Genomic DNA, 17,240 nt, shown 5'->3' with positions numbered 1-17,240 from the left:
CATTCTCAAAAAAATAACTGTAAAAATGGTTATAAAAAGTCATGGTTTCAACATAAAATGAAAAAAGTAATAAAAAATGCATTTTATACTAGTTCAGCTGTTTTCCAATCATAAGTTTTCAAAATATTCCAGAATTTACATAAAAGATTTTTTCTTTGCGATTTTTTGGAATTCTGCAAAAAAAATATTTTTAAGCGAGCCCAAACAAGCTGAATATGTGTATGAACACAGGAAAATTGCACCTCTATTTTCATTAAAAATTAAAAGTTCTATATACAAAATTTATTGGCCACTGATTTGTTGAGCAAAGTTAAATTTAAAAATTTCCAATTTAATTTTAATTTTGAAATTAACTTTTAAATTCATTTATTAATAAAATTAATTTACGACTTCTTAATAATTGATGCCAAAATCTCATAGTTCAAAAATTCGACTACCTTTCAACAGCTGATTAAAAATTAAAAAAAAACATTTTAGAAAGATTTGCAAAAAGTGTAGTCAAAACTAAAAATTTTAAAATAATAAAACAATAGCAAATTTAAATAAAACAAAAAAATCTGGTCGATTTGGTGTCCTCAGCAAAGTTTTAGGTTATGATTCGAGACTTTTTAAAAAAACTAGGTTCACGGAAAATATTCCAGATTTTTAAATAAATTTAACTTTTTATGACAAAAAATAAATTCACAAAAAAACTATATTTTTCATTTTAGTTTATTTTTACATTTTAAAAGGAAATTCAAAGCCATCTTTTGCGCAAGAGTTCTAGTTTAAATAGCATTGAGAAATCTTGTTTTTCACAAAATTTTAACATAAAGATGCTTTATCACAACAGCAGTCCAATCAACAAAGTCAAACATGAAAACTGTAGGCAACGAAATAATGCAAAATTTAAACAAGTTAAGAAGTTTCTTTTTCAGATAAATTATAGAAAAAAGATATAGATAAATTATAGAAAAAAATATAGACTAGTACAACTGCTGATTGGATTCTTTAAAACTTCGTTAGAAAATAAATTAATTTTAAAAACAATGTAGCAAAACAATGCACATAACGTGGATTTATAAACAATGAGTATGTCATGTTCATTCCCTCCCTCAAAATAATTTTCAAACTTTGACTTTTTGGCAGTGCATTTTGAATTTTCATACGACATTTTCAAATATAAAGTTAGATTTCTGAAACTTTAAACTGTTTATCTCTTAAAGCTCAAACAATCACATTCTATTCAAACTTATCGGTTGAAAAGGTTCGGAATAAGGATTATTTGAACAGTTTTCCAATTATCGAAGAAAATTGCTACTATTTGAACCACCCTAACACGGCGTAGGTCATAAAAATAGACCTTAATTATTTAATTTTAATTTATTTTATTTTTTAAGTCATGCTTAAAAAACAAAACTTAACCACTAAACCAAATGAAACTACTTCACCAATTTGCTACAAATTGACTTCTTCATAAAATTTGCACAAACATTTTCACCAACAACAACTCAAAACACCTTCACGCAACACTCGAGTGAGTCTTTTCCTAACAGCAGCGCTTTGGCAATATTAAAAATAATTCAATTAGGCCGGATCAGAATGGACAATAATTGGAAAATAAATTCCCCTTCGTCGAGCTGCTCCTAGCTGGTCTGCATGTTTCTAGCTAGCAGAAACCGGAAACCACCGACAAATACTTGAGCCAAAGAATCAACAACACTGTAAACAATCTCGAGTGGAACATTTCATCTGGGAGGGGGGAAAAGTTGCTGCCTCTTTTGTGGAAAAAGGGGGTTTAACACTGGCTTACAAATATTTTTTTTATCTAATTCTAATTTAATTTTATTTTAAAACTAGTAGGTAATAACTTTAAATTTTAGTTGTATTGCAGACCAGTGTAAAACAGATTCAAATTTCCTCAAAAGGAAAGCTAAACCAATCCCTTAGAGTATTCGTAGCACCTTCCTTCACTTAAAAAAAAACTTTAAAATCAAAGTCCAGAATGCAATCTCGGTGCTGCACATCTGTTATTCGACTCCGGAGATTCCGGTTCTGGCCAAGATTATGATTGTAGTTACCTGTTGAGCAAAATATATCTAGGTGTGTACGACTCTAACTATTCGATTTTTTTTTATTTTTTTTTGCTGGGAAAGACTATCTCGAATAAAGACCCAAGATGTGTTATTGTGCTTGAATTGCAAAACAGGATGGTGGTGGAAGTGCTTGTGGGAAAACGATGAGAACTTATTTCCGTTTCCGGAACGGTGGCCAGGCAATGTTTCCTGAAAATGCCAGAACGTCAAAATTAACCAACCATACTAGCAGGAAGGTTTCTTTTATCTTCACGGTGCATTGTTTTATCTAAAATTGTTCAAGTTGTAAGAGAACTTTTCCGTGTACTTACGATTTAGTTTAAGGTTGTGAGAATTGTAATCTTCTTGAAGAATTACATTATGAACCTTGTTCAGTTTTGAGAGCATTAAAATTTATTTGGAACAATAACAAGTTGTTGAAAAAATATGTTTGAATTACACAAGAAAAGCTGCACAACACTAGTACGGGGATGAAAACACTTTTTTTGCGAATTTTCAGCAAAGCACAACCAGTTACAACAAAAAGGAGGAAAAGTGTTTCCACTTTTTTATCCGAAAGGGGACTTGCCGAACCAGGATGAAAGTTGTAGTCTTTTGAAAAGTGGGTATCGTCGAGCTTATCTTGCTTCTTCGTTACCCGGCGTTTGGGAGTGAAAACCGAGAGTCGGGCCGTGGGATGTGCGGAGAGCAAATACCTGTAAAGGAAGGTTTTCACTTCGTTTTGTTGAGGTGATTTTTTTTGTAATTTTCCGAAAAGGAAACCTTTTACGTTCAAGCGATGGAGACGAGGGAATTTGTTTTCGCCTGGAATAAAGAAAATGATTTTTCACGAAAAGCTTGAGGCGTTTTGGTTTATTGCAAATTGATTGAAATCTTGGGGAGTATTTTTTTTTGCGTTTTTGCATTCCTTGCTTGTTTTGGTTATTTTTAATATTCCGGACAATTGAAATCTCAAGTATTTTTGTGAACTCTTTTGATAAGAAAGGAAGCTTTTTTTTTCAATTTCTAAATAATTTATCTAAAATCCGACGTAAACGATAAATTTGAAATAAACAACTTTTCCCCTTCCCAACAGAATAATAAAACTTTGACAAACACAATGTTTTCCATCCATCTCTGCGCAAAAAAGTTGACATAAATTTAAAATTCCATGCATATTGGAACACGTGCTTGTAAATTTTTAATCCTCCAGTAACGCCCGGATAATTTAATTAAGCCTCGCAGCCCTAAATCCGAGTCTCAGCTACCTGCCAGGGCCCGGAAGAGGTAATTGACACTCGAACGGAATAACTGTATTTAGCACCGGCAAAGTCAATTACACTAAAGTTTATTACTCTGTTTGCCCATCACAAACTGTGCATCGATCGCTCGAAGCCCAAATTTGGCCATTTCACAGTATCGTCAAACCTGGGACAACTTTTCCTCCCCCTCCTCTTCAAAAACAAATAAAAATTGTTAGCTCTCTGAGTGTACTTTTTGCATTATGGATGGTGTCGCGCAGCAATGTGATATGCTATTTGCAAAATGCAAAATGGTCCGGAACGGGCTGGCTCCAATGATGACCTGCTTTTTTTTCGGCGGTGGGGGACAGGTCCAGACTTTTGCATTTTTACTTTCCCTCTCTCCGGTGGAGCCCCCCGGCAAACATGGCATCCCCCCGGTTTTGATTGTTCTAATGTTGGACAAAATTTTAGCTGTAGGGCGATTCACATTTTTTTTTTTGAAAAATGAAACAAATTGAGAATAATATTGAAAAAAAATCAAAAATTATTGAAAAATTCATGATTGCATTGTATTTATTAAGTGTATTTTATTTGTCACAAACTTAAAGTTAAACAGAAACTTTTTCTCAATTATTTCTTTTTGATACTACAAATATGAATTCTTTAAAACACTCTTTGGTTGGAGAAAATAAATTGCAATACAGTGTAAAACTTAAATACGTCATTTTTAAATTTGCATTACTTTCGATAAATTCACACTTTTCGAAAAAAAAATTATAAAACGTCAACATTATGATTTTTCATCTCTCATAAAACATCAAATACAAAATAAAAATCAGTTGTGACACTCAACATCGTGCGCAAAAAAAAATCTCTGGCAGCGGTGGGATTCGAACCCACGCCTCCGAGGAGACTGGTGCCTTAAACCAGCGCCTTAGACCGCTCGGCCACGCTACCTTGGTGAACATTGCTTGACATTGTCCATTCTCAAATTTTTTAAGGTCATACAAAATATAAAAAAAAAGATTTTTCTTTCAATATTGAATTTTTTGTTTAAGTGTTGGATATTTCAGTGAATTTATTGTGATTTTTCCCTATTTTATGGTGACTTTTTTTTCTTTTTTGTGGGTTTCTTCCGTCGGATTGATCATGCAAGTTTACCAATGCGTTGGGATTTATTTCAATCAATAACATAAATTTTGCTTATATTTCCAATAATAAGCTATACAATTTAACGTTGAACAAATGTATCAACACATTTTTTTAACTATAATTTTCATAATTTTGAAATTTTGTCATTAGGTATCAAACAATTTATTTTCTGCCACGGTCGCTTGTGATAGAGTTCAGAAATGAATCAAATATTTCAAATTCAGTATCACATATTATAATCATGTTTTTATTACACTCATTGAACTCAGTAAATCTTCAGTTTTTCGCAAGTCTCCATACAATTTTGAATGCTGGACATACAAAGTGCAAACATTCGATTTAGGTACTCATAAATAAATACCGTATACCGGGGTGACTTTCATAGGTTTGAGATTTTTCCGCAAAATGAAGAGTACACCTTAAATACGTACGGAAAAGTATGGAATCATGCTGACCCTGTTAGAGAAGTATTCAAAGTACCACAGTTTTCATCGAATTTTGAAAAGTTCTAAAAGTTAGTAAACTATAATAAAGAAAATGTTGATGATTTTCTTAATTAAAATGGGTTCGAATCGTAAAACGGAAGGCATTTTTGGATTCTTTGGACAATTTTCCACTAGGAGAAGATAAAATTAGTTTGGAAATAATAAATTTTATGTGTTTTTGAAACACAATTAAAAAATATCTCCAAATTTATAGGCATTATTAGTTGAACAAATTTCATATAAAATGTGAAAACAAAACTGCCCATGTTCGCATAAATGTCCCATATGCAAAAACAGCAAGCTGAGAAAAACGCTGAACAAGTTTGTCCCACACATAAGGTTACGTGTTAAGTTTTCACGAAAAAACTGGATTTCCTCCTGATTTCTAGAACAAAGTACTGGATGTTATAGGCTCTTTTGAAAGAGCACACGATTTTGAACCAAACTGCATCAATAACTCAAAAGTGACGAAAATGCATATGAGACATTTATGCGATCATGGGCAGAAAACTAGTTTTAACAAATATTGGGGAAAGTTTTGACATTCAAAAAAAATACTAAAATTTATATGGTTTTTGTTAAAAAGTTCATAAACTTAGTAAACTAAACAAAAACATTGTTTTTTTTCTCTTATAATCTGTAGCAGCAACCTATGTGATGGAACATAAGACGTTAAAATAAAATTTTAACACTTTAAATCTGGTTTTAACAACAAAAAATATGACTTTGTCACCCCGGAAATCAAAATAAGAATTTTGAAAGCAACTATTTTATTTAAACACTATTATTTTTTTTTTTCAAGAATAATGCATGGACCTTAAGTGGCCTACCCCAGTACATGTATTTAAAAAATAATAATCTTGAGACAAACCTCACCAGTTGAAAAATATTTCAAAAATAATTTGAAATGCTATCAATGTCACCCCGGTTAACGGTACTTTTTATTTAGCTTTTGAGGCTAGAACAAATTTTATTTCAAGATTTTGTCCCTCAGCTATGATCGAGGTCTATAGGGACACAAAATCTATTTTCAAGCCTCATTTAAAAAAATAGAAAAGGGAATTGTTAAAATACACAGTAAAAAATGCTTATGGAAAGGAGTAAAATTTTAAAGTGGATTACCCCAATTGACACTAAACAAGTGGCAAAACACTATACAAATAATGAATTTACACATTTTTAGACGCAAAATTACATTTTTTTTTCTGACATAAAAAAATTAACCCAAATGTAGCATAAATACTGTCCCAAAATTGCATAGAAGTAGAATTTATGAAAACATTTTTTTCCCTAAAGTTTCAATAGTCCCAATATTAAAAAAAAAAAAAAACATAACGACACGAGATTTTTTTTTTTCATTTCTAAGAATATTTCTTTGTCGCGCTTGGATTAAGAATGGTGCCAAATCTGGTACCAAAGCTAAAAAAATGAAATTTTGAAAAATATAGATTATAAGGTATACAAAGTTTAACAAATCAATTTACATTATTCAAATTCATTTATAGGCAAAATCTAATTTGTAATAAAAATTATTTGCCTTTTTTTTATAAAGTGCACCGTTTTCAAGTCACAAGCATTTCAAGGTTGACATTTTCGAAAAATGATTATTTTTCAGTTATTTTTTCATGACGTTGAAGTTTTTGGGAAAGCTGAAAGCATTCCCTACAGTTTTCCTTTTCAGACATTTTTGTTCGGGCAGCTGGTTGGGTAAAGTGTAAATTTTGTGAAAAAATAGTTTTTTATCTTTGTCACCAAATAAGTTTCCATTTTTCAACTGACGATAACTCGGAAATAATTCGATTTATATTCAATATTTAACAAAATAATTTTAAGTTAAATTATCTGCCCCTTTCAAGAAATTATATTTTAATTTGTCAAACTAAAGAACCCAATCTTGCAATATTTTATCTGTTAAAACTGTCAAACATTGATAAAAATAATTTTGAAGAGAGTGTTTTAGGCGATGGATCAAAAATTGTATCGATATTTTATTTCTCGTAGTTTGAAGATACTAAATTGTGTGCAGCAAAAATCTTTTTGCAAAAGCTCTGGTTAATGTGCACCATTAAATTCCAAGCTTGTTTGAACCACCCTAACTTTCGTGTACATAGCGCACAGATTGCACCGTTACAATCGAAAAACGGTGTAACAGCTTCTATGTACCTCCAGAACAAGTAGTAACAATTTCCCTTCCGACCCCCTATCCAAGCCCCAGTCATCATCATCATCATCTAGCCAGCAGCCAGCAGCAGATTGCTTTTTGCACTCGTTTCTCTATTTATAAATTTTTGAATCGATAACACACAGCTATTGCAAAACTGCTGGAGTGCCAGGCCAGGGCGGAGTGTAACTTGGTTGGCCCGGCCACCCCCACCACCACCCCACACTATCGCCCGAGTGGAAATCCACCACCCCCGCAGGCAGTTCATTTCGTTCTCTGTCGCTTGTTTTGTGGAAAAGTAACCTCCGCCCCTCCCAACACCCCCTTTTTCCTAGATTTTCATCTCTTTTTTGGCCTGATAATAGTCAGGGCTCGGATAATGTTGTTGTTTGAAAAGTCTCAATTTCAAACTGTGCCTTTAGTGGTGTCGTTGATACACTGGGAACTATGGCGAAATTTGTGCTGGGGTTTTTGGGGAGTTTATTGAGGGGGATTAGTAAGTGAGATTCACTTAGTTTATCCGAAAATGTAAATATTGTTTGCATAATCTTTTCTCTGTTTGGATTTAAATTGAAAGGTTTTTATTTAGTTAGAGTTCTTACCCGGGCAGAAATAACAAAATTCGTGCCAATTCAAAACCAAATACTGTTAAAATAACAGAAATTTTCATGAAATCTTCTTAAAAAGTACATTTTTGCATAAGGGATTAATAACCAAATTTGTTATTGGTCTGATATTGATTGAAAGCCAAAACAACTTTGGAATAACATGTTTTGTTATGGAAGAATACCTCCATCTGTTATTGGGATGATCGGATTAGTTGTTAAAATAACAAAAAATAATAACAAAAAATTGTTCGAAGAATAATTAAAAATTTTATTAGTATGTTATTACAATAACAATCCAATAACAAAAAATCATAACGACGAATAACAAATCTTGTTATAAATAACATAAAATGTTATTGGCCTAGTATTTTCAAATATCAATAAATGTTATTCCCAAGTTTTTTTTCGTCTGCTCGGGTAACTAAATGAACCATTAAAAAAAGCCACTAGGCCAAATGTTAAAAAAGAAACCAATTGAACAACACTAGTTGCATTCAGACTTCAAGACGGATATTGAGCAAGTACCTGTGAGCCAATTTCCTGTTGCTTTTGGACAGTTTTCTTCCGCAAGAGCAGAACTATAGCTAGGGATAGTGGAATTATTTGATTGAGATATTGAACGAAAAACTGAAAGCTATTAGTTGTAGTCGATTTCTTTCTAAATCAACTGGTTGATTTTGTAAAAATAAGCTGGTTCCGTAGAGATCAGTTGGTTTTGTAGAGACAAGTTTATTGTCGAGATCAGATGATTTCACTGAGATCAGTTGATGTCACTGATATCAGTTGATGTCACTGAGATCAGTTGATAGAACAGCGAGTTCTATCAACATGATTGTAAATTTGTGATCGAAATTGGCTGTTTAAGAAGTCCTTGGATACATAGCATAAGTTTCTCGAATCAGTGTCTTCTTATCGACCTAAATTGGCATGCAAAGCCCCAGCTTGCACTAAATAAACCAGATTCACCTCAAAATGTTCAGCTTGTTTTCGGTCCGCGCCGTTTCCCCCCACTCGAATCCCAAAATCTACTCAAGACAACTAAATCAAAACGTAATATAATTTGAAACAGCCCGCCCCACCCAAAAACCCACAACGCTCAATCCCGAAAACGCCCGTGTTTGGTTAACCAGCACACGTGTCCACGGAGGCATCCGAGAGATGCGCCGCCATCCTATCTGAAGCGGACCACAACTCGGGCGGGTTAGAGCGGGGGGAGCGCGCCATATTCAATTATACAAAACTTCCCCCATTTCCGGTGGACGAATCCACCGGAAGACCACCGCTGCCAACTCCAGAGCCCAGGCCCCGAATCGGTGGCCAGTCGGGGATGAAAAACCCGTATCCGTTTATCCCCTGCAGCAAGTCATTCTCCAGTTTGCTATCTCTCGGGTTTTTTTTTTTATTATTAGGTAGAATATCCTTCGCGAGCGCAAGCTCGGAGAGTACACACGCACGGATATACTCCGCCACAGATGTTGCTATATATTTTATATTTATGCTTGAAAAGTGTGGACTCTGGGGCAGCGCGCAGAGGTATCCTTTATTTGGTTTAGTGAGGGTCTGTCGGAAGAAAAGCTTTGAATTCCTTTGAAAATTCAAAAATCTCATAGATACAAGTCAATGTTCCATGATATCGATCGAAATCAGTTGGAATCATCGAGATAAGTCGATGTCACCGAGTTCAGTCGATGTCACCAATTTCAGTCGATATCATCGAGATTAGTCGATGTCATCAAAATTAGTCGATGTCATCGAGACTGGTCAATATCCTTGAAGTCAGTAAATTTCACCGAAGTCAGTTAATTTCACCGAGGTCAGTCGATGTCACCGAGTTCAGTCTATGTCACCGAGATCAGTCGATGTCATCGAGATCAGTCGATGTCCTTGAAGTCAGTAAATTTCACCGAAGTCAGTAAATTACACCGAGGTCAGTAAATTAAACCGAGGTCAGTCGATGTCATCGAGATCAGTCTATATCCTTGAAGACAGTAAATTTCACCGAAGTCAGTAAATTACACCTAGGTCAGTAAATTACACCGAGGTCAGTCGATGTCATCGAAATCAGTCGATTTTACCAAAATTAGTCGATGTCAGAGCGATCATCTAAATCAGTTGATGAATTCTTCAAGAAAAATTATGGCCCCAAAATCACCAAAATTAGTAAAATCCTTCCCACTAGGTGAATTCCTCCGGAAAAAAAATGCTACCTCTTCCTGCTTTTCATCCCCCTGGACGAGCTGCGGTTGAAGTTTATACAATCTAATTAAATTGAACATCCACCAGACCGAAATAATGCTGTCTGCGTTCAATTTTGTTGCTCCGCGCACTATTTGAGGTGGGTCTTCGCTGCGATGAGCTTTTCCCCCTTGGGAAAGTGGTGGAAAACATGTGTACGCTATAAGCGGAAACATCCCCTCAACGATGCAACAATTTTCTTGCCGGGCCGGGTTTTTCCCGGAAAAAAGAGACACCCGATGCACGGTGGGAAATTTTTGATGCAATTCAGAACAATGAAAACCGGCGAAATTTTCGTCAAATTGTCTGACGGTGCAGATTTTCTTCAAATAGGCTCTGTTTGCTCAGCAATTTTCCCCCCGGGGAAAACGAGCCTGCAATCACGTTATTTCAAGATTTGCAAACTAATGCTAGTTTGTCGACACGGCGGCATTAGCCGGGCACGTTGCAATTTAGGTGCTCACAAAGCTCACCACCACTCCCACCAGTGGCACTTTCCAGAGCAAGGCAGAGAAGAGGGACGGGCTTCTCAGCTCCAAGGAAAATTGCAAAAGTTTTCCCCTGCTGAGAGAATTTCCTTGCCGGGAGAATCACGGGGTGCATTGCAAGCATAATATTAAGGGTGTGGTTCCGTCAAGTTTTAGTTCGTGTAAGGAAAATGAGTTGAAAATTTTGAATTTATCACGGTTGGGAAAACACAGTTTCTCTAAAATCATGTTCACAGATCACACAACTCAACATTTTTGAAGTTGATGTCTGTAAACGCTTTAGTTTCGTCAAAGTATGATAGATTAGGGCTTCCTGAACACGTTCCAATCGACAAAAAAGATTTTTTTTTAGTCAATGAATAAAATGGTAAAATTCTAGTATTAAAAACTAGGGGGTTTTCATGGTTGCTTAAGATTATTCCAGTACAGTCCAGATTAAATTATTCGAAGACCTTTACAGTTTTTCATCGTTGTCTTCTTTTTAACTGTTAAGCTTCAATGTGACCCCAAACATGCTCTTAATTGATTAAGATTTTTTAAGCCAAAATGGCGGGGTTGAAATCGAAAAAATGTTTTTGGTATTCTAAAAGGCAATCAACAACTCAATTTTAACAAAAATTGGGTCATAGAAATCAAAAAAAAATGATTCGAAGTCTCAAACATACCTTCGGATAATCGAGTCTGGAATGTACCGTATTTTTTTCGAAAAAACACAAATTAAAAAAATGCAATATGGGTATCAAACGAAGCTAAATTGGGTATGTTTTTCTCTTCATCAGTTCTTTCTTTACCAGAATTTTCACAGAGTACCATATTTTTTCGAATAAACACATATTTTTAAAATTTACAATCTGGGTATAAAAACGAACAAAATACTGTATTTTTCGAAAGTACTCAAATTTTCATAATTTGCAATATGGTTATCAAACAAAACAAAATTTTGTTTGCTTTTCCACTTCATTAGAGTTTTTTTATAAATACTAAAATTTTCGTAAAATACCGCATTTTTTCGAAAAAAAACTCAAATTTTCAAAATTTGCTGTATGGGTGTCGAACGAAGCAAATTTTTTATATGTTTCAACTTCATTAGAGTTTTTTTTAAATATTAATAATTTCTTAAAATACCGTACTTTTTGGAAAATACTAAAATTTTAAAAATGTGCAACTATTAGAGTTTTTTTAAATACTCAAATTTTCATAAAATATCGTATTTTTTCGAAATTATTAAAATTTTTATGATTTGCCAATGGGTTCAAACGAAGCGAAATTTGATGTGCTTTTTCAGTTTTTTTATGAAACGCAAACATTTCCACAAATTTCTGTTATTTCAAAAATTCAGATTTTCGAAATTCGCAAAGAAAGTGGAATTTGAATGCATTTTTACTTGAATTTTTTGTGTAATTCACTAATATCTTCACAAAATATCGGAAGTTTTTGAAAATACTCATATTTTTATATCTTGCAATTTGTATGGATATCAAACAAACAAAAACCATGCAAAATTTCGCTTCATTTGATACCGATAATTTATATTATGAAAATTTTAGTATTTTAGAAACATACGGTACCGTAAACCGGGGTGACTTTGATAGGATTTCAAATTGTTTTTAGAATATTTTCCAACAGGTAAGGTTTTCTCAAGATTATTATTTTTAAAACATGTACTGGGGTAGGCCACACAAAGTCCATGCACTATTTTGGAAAAAAAGTTTTTTCAGTAGTGTTTAGAAAAATAGTTACGTTAAAAATTCTTAGTTTTAATTCCGGGGTGACTTTGATAGTCATGGTTTTTCTTGCTAAAATCATATTTAAGATGTTCCAACTTTATGTTTACGTTAAATGTACCATCACTAAAGTAGCTGATATAGTTTGTAAGAAAAAAATCAATGTTTATGTTAAATTAACTAAGTTTATAAGCTTTTTAACAAAATACATATAAATTTTAGGTAAAATTGTTAAAAAGTCGGAATTTTGCCTGAAATTTGTTAAAACTAGTTTTGTTTATAATATTATTGATTTATATTGCATTTTATACTGAATTCGAAGCACGAATCACAAGTTTAAACATTTTACATTAAATTTGTTCAACTGAAAATGCCTATAAATTTGAAGATTTTTTTAACTGTGTTTCAAAAACACATATTATTTATTATTTACAAACTTATTTAATCTTCTCCTAGTGGAAAATTGTCCAAACAATCCGAAAATGCATTCCGTTTTCCGATTCAAAATCATGTTCATTGAGAAAATCATGACACTTTGAGAAGTTTAAAATAATGACTTTCATTAACATTTTCTTAACTATAGTTAACTAACTTTATAAACTCTTCAAAATTTTATGAAAACTTCTTCTTGAGGAACTTTGAACACTTCTCTAACACGGTCAGTATGTTTCTGAACCATTCCTTACGTTTTTTAATTGTACTCTTCATATTGCGGAAAAATCGCAAACCTATCAAAGTCACCCCGGCTATCAAAGTCACCCCGTTTTACGGTATATGATGAAAATTTTAGCATTTTCAAAAAAATTCAATAAATTCATAAAACAAAACAAATTTCACTTCGTTTAATACCCATATTGCAAAATTGAAAAAAAAAATTAGTACTTTCGAAAAAATATAGTATATTGTGAAAATTCTAGTATTCTCCAAAAAAAAACATTAATAAGGTGAAATTGAAAAAAATATTAAAAATCGAATCATGAACAAAAAAAATGTTTTTTCCGTATTATTTTATTTTCTTACTTTTAACATTAAATTCAATTTCTGTGGCCCCATTTCAGTCAAATTTCATTTTGAATTCAAAATCACTTAAAAGTAGTCTAGGGGTCATACTAAAGCTCAAAAATAAAAAAAGACAGTGGAAAAAAAAATATTTTCATGATTCGATTATCCGAAAAGAAATTTGGTATGCATTTTCCCTTCATTAGAGGGTTAGAGTATTTTTTTTAAGATGCTTAAACTTTCACAAAATACCACATTTTTTTCGAAAATGCTAAAATTTTCAAAATTTGCAATACAGTCCAGACTCAATTATCGGATAATCGAGTCTGGACTGTATTGCAAATTTTTGAAAATTTAAGCATTTTTGAAAAAATATGAAATTTTGTAAAAAATTTATTATCTTAAAAAAAACTCTAATGAAGGGAAAAAGCATACAAAATTTCGCATTGATTGATACCCTTATAGCTATTTATGAAAATTTGAGTACTTTCGAAAAAATACGGTATTCTGTGAACAATTTTGAGTATTTATACTTTATTTATAATCGACTTTAATTGAATATCTAAATATTGTCATATTCTCAATTCCCCCACCATCACTTGAACTAAAACTCCCGCAAAACATCTCACACTCCAGCAAAACCGACATGCAAAAACGGTCCAAAATTTCGGATGCGCATAAATTCTCCCACACTCACGCACGAACACGCACACATCGTGCTCCCTTCCCTCCCCCTGGGAGTAAGGGCTAAAGAGCGCTGACCCCAAAATTCAATTTCCACCAAACAGGATAGAATTTCCCGTGCAGGTCAACGGTGTAACGAAGTGATAAATTTAGTTTTGGCCCACAAAATGTAGCTCAGTTGTACAATTTCACCAGCAGGTGGTGGCGGCGGACATCTTTTTCTCGGAATTTATGTGGAGTAGTGGTGCCACACTCACGCACGCACGCAATCGTGGTGTGGTTGAGGTGGTTGTGGATAGTGCCAGCCGACACTACGTGTCCCAAATGGGCAATAAGGGTGGGTGGATGTTTGGAGTTTGGAATGCTTGCGAAATGGTTGAAATTTGGACTATTTGGTCGAATTATATAGGAAGCGCAGGCCGAGAAAGGATTGCGGAGTTCATAAATTATGGAAGGGTTTCGAGATGGTTGCGGAGATACGAGTAAATCTTAACCGCTTGTGATTGAATTGGGTGAAAATTTATCGACTCTGGAGCAGGTAAAAGAAAGAAAAATAGAGTTTGAAAAGGATTCCTTAATCCAGATAAAATTGAAGATTGATAGTTGCAAATATTTTTTGAAGTGGATGTCTTTGGACGAGATCAGAAGGATGCTAAAAACTAACATTAAATTGCTTGAAAATGAAAATTTCAACTCAAATAGCTTTGATATTCATCGTATTGGTAAAAACAACACCCCGAACACCACTCCTCTAGTTATAATTATCCAGGTGAATCAAACCTAGGTCATTCCAATATTATCATTAGGACAAATACCGTGCATAGTCACCCAAACGCAGCATCCCAACGTGCAGCGAACAAACATTTGCTAATTATCGAAAAGCAATTGCCACAGGCCTTCTGAAATATGTATTTGATCACAATCAGCCACCAATATTTTGCATTTCGCACTCCTGAAAGGGGGGGGGGTGGATCCGATATGAATATGTTATGATTAATGCGATATTTTCCCCCCAACGCGATGGTGTTACCCCGTGTACCACGATTGCAATTAGTGCCAAATCCAGTGCCACAAATGGATCCCGACCACAGCTTTTATCCAACCTGGTTTCATCCCTCCCGCACAGGTATTGAGAGGAATTATTATAAAACCGCACCCTCGTCAGAGTGGCAAGAGCTTCCTCGCAAATAATAGTAATTTATCCGGACAGTGGTGGAATTTTCCAATGCACTGGCCAACATCATCATAATATTACATGAATAACGGGATTAGTCCCAGTGATTCAGTTTTTACACTCAGTTGTATTATTTTAATGTTAGAATATTTACAAAAATATTCGTCTTTTTTAGGGGTAATTGAGTGTAAACCTGAACAAAACAAAAAACTTTGATGTATTTTGCTCAGTGAGGCTCAACAGATGACAAGGGCTGCCAGCCCGGGCCAGGTTATTAGTGGTCAAACCGAGCGAGCCACCGGGAGAGATCAAACGCATTGTAAATTTGTTTGCTCTAGGTGAATAATGGATGCTGGACTCGGGGGAATGGAGCGGATAACTGTTGAAGCCCCCTTTTATGAACCACTGGCAAAGTGGTTTGTGCTAGAGCTGTGCGTTATATGGTAGGTTAAAGTTTGTGCCATTAATGTTTTTTTTTTCTGCAATATAAAATACATATTGCATGATACTTGCAGGTGCAAGTGTACGAAACATTAGTTTTATTTTCTCATATATGATAAAAAAAGAGTGTCCAACAGAAGTGCAGAAGCATTGTGTCTACTAAGACTCATTCACTTGCAAGTCGAACCTCTGATGCAAAACATCTCTGGCCGTTTTCTACCATTTATCATTTCCACACTAATCGCTACTGAATACTCTCCCTTTGCTCTCCCTCTCACTCGAATCGGCTAGTAAAGCGAATGGCTCAGAGAGACCGATTACGCTATGTCACTCAAAGCTGACTCAAAATAGTCTGCGATCGGCTTGGTTTGATCATTTATGAAACTGCTTAAAATCATAAATATTAAAAATATGTTTCGCTGGAATTTTGTTCTTTTCTCTCCTCTCTGAGCGAATTCGTTTTCAATTCGAAGTTCACGAAGTATTTGTATCGCTGTGTGAAGCGATTGACCAAGCCGCTGGCAGCTAGCAAGTCGTGTCCGCTCGCGAATGGTTGCGCGCTCCAGTAGGCAAAAATTTGGTCGACGATGAGTGAGTGATTTCTGATGTTTGAACCGACAAGCAGGATCCTTGCGTTCGGATTCAACCAAGAATCATTTTTAGGAGGCAATTACTTGAAAACGGGACACGATATTGAAATTAAAAAAAAAAGTAATTTTCAATTGTTTTGGCTTTACATTTAAATTTTCGACATTTTTTTTTTTTTTTTTGGAAAAATTGACAACACTGCCAAATTAATTTGATCAACTAGTGCCATAGCTTTAAAGATGGCATTTTTCGTCATCTAAAACATATTCAATTAAGTGAATTTTCAAAAAAATTATTTAGCGCAGAGTCATAAAATTGGTTATTTTTTTGGGAATGTAACTGCTTTTTTCCGAAAAGTTCTAAGCAATACTTCTAATTTTCCAAAGACAATTCGATCATAAAATCCGTTATATAGAGTCATACTTTTTAACATTTAAATAGTCTTTGTGTAATCATGCAAAATTACTTCTTTAGTAAAAGAAAAATTATACACAATGTTTCATCCAAATAAAAAAAATGCAAAAAAAACTTATCCAAAGTTTCAGAGAATTGTATATTGCAATCAACAAAAATTTCATTCAAAACAAAGCATAACGAATAACGATGCATTTGGAAAAAAGTTAACAAGGCAATATTTAATTTTATCGTCTGATATTTTACTTCAATTCATGGTGTCCAATATTAAATTTCAATGCCGACGAACAGAGGATTGCAAGCTGTATAAATTACACATTAAAACTTGTTTTCATCAATTTTATTTTGTTAGCAAAATAAATAAAATATTTAAAATGATTATTTAGCAAAAAAATTACAAAAAAAGTGTTTTTTTTTCATTGAATAAAGGCCGTTGCAAACATTTTTTGATGTTTATATCCCTCGACTCTGATCAAAGAGGATGGAGGGAGGGGGGGGGGGCAAACAAATAAAAAGTATAAAAATTTAAATTACAAGGCTTGGTATTAAAATTTCAATGGAAAAACTGTTCGCATTTTGCATTTTGCAATCATTAGTTTTCAAAATATCTAAAAATTGACGAAATTTATTTTTTCGCCGATAGAAAATTATTTTGCGCTGCTGTACAACGGAACTTCACAAAAAAATCAAAATATTTTTGATCGATCCCAGGCATGCTAAATATGATTTTAAATGCAGGAAAATGCATTTAAATTTGTTGTCTTTTGATTAAACTTCTATTTTCATTAA

General features: G+C 33.7%; 1 protein-coding gene and 1 non-coding gene across 2 annotated transcripts in view; both read right to left on the bottom strand.

Annotated features, from left to right (window-relative positions):
* Positions 1-17,240, bottom strand: part of LOC120420966 (neuronal acetylcholine receptor subunit alpha-7-like) — a 209,487-nt gene that overhangs the window by 178,837 nt on the left and 13,410 nt on the right. The window lies entirely within an intron of this gene.
* Positions 4,174-4,255, bottom strand: Trnal-aag (transfer RNA leucine (anticodon AAG)). The gene has a single exon. It is a non-coding gene; the product is annotated as a tRNA-Leu (tRNA).

Source organism: Culex pipiens, chromosome 2 (assembly GCF_016801865.2).
Source record: "Culex pipiens pallens isolate TS chromosome 2, TS_CPP_V2, whole genome shotgun sequence".
Classification (NCBI taxonomy): Eukaryota; Metazoa; Arthropoda; class Insecta; order Diptera; family Culicidae; genus Culex; species Culex pipiens.
The sequence above is the reverse complement of the archived record's forward strand: the minus strand, read 5'-3'. Positions and strand labels throughout refer to the sequence as shown.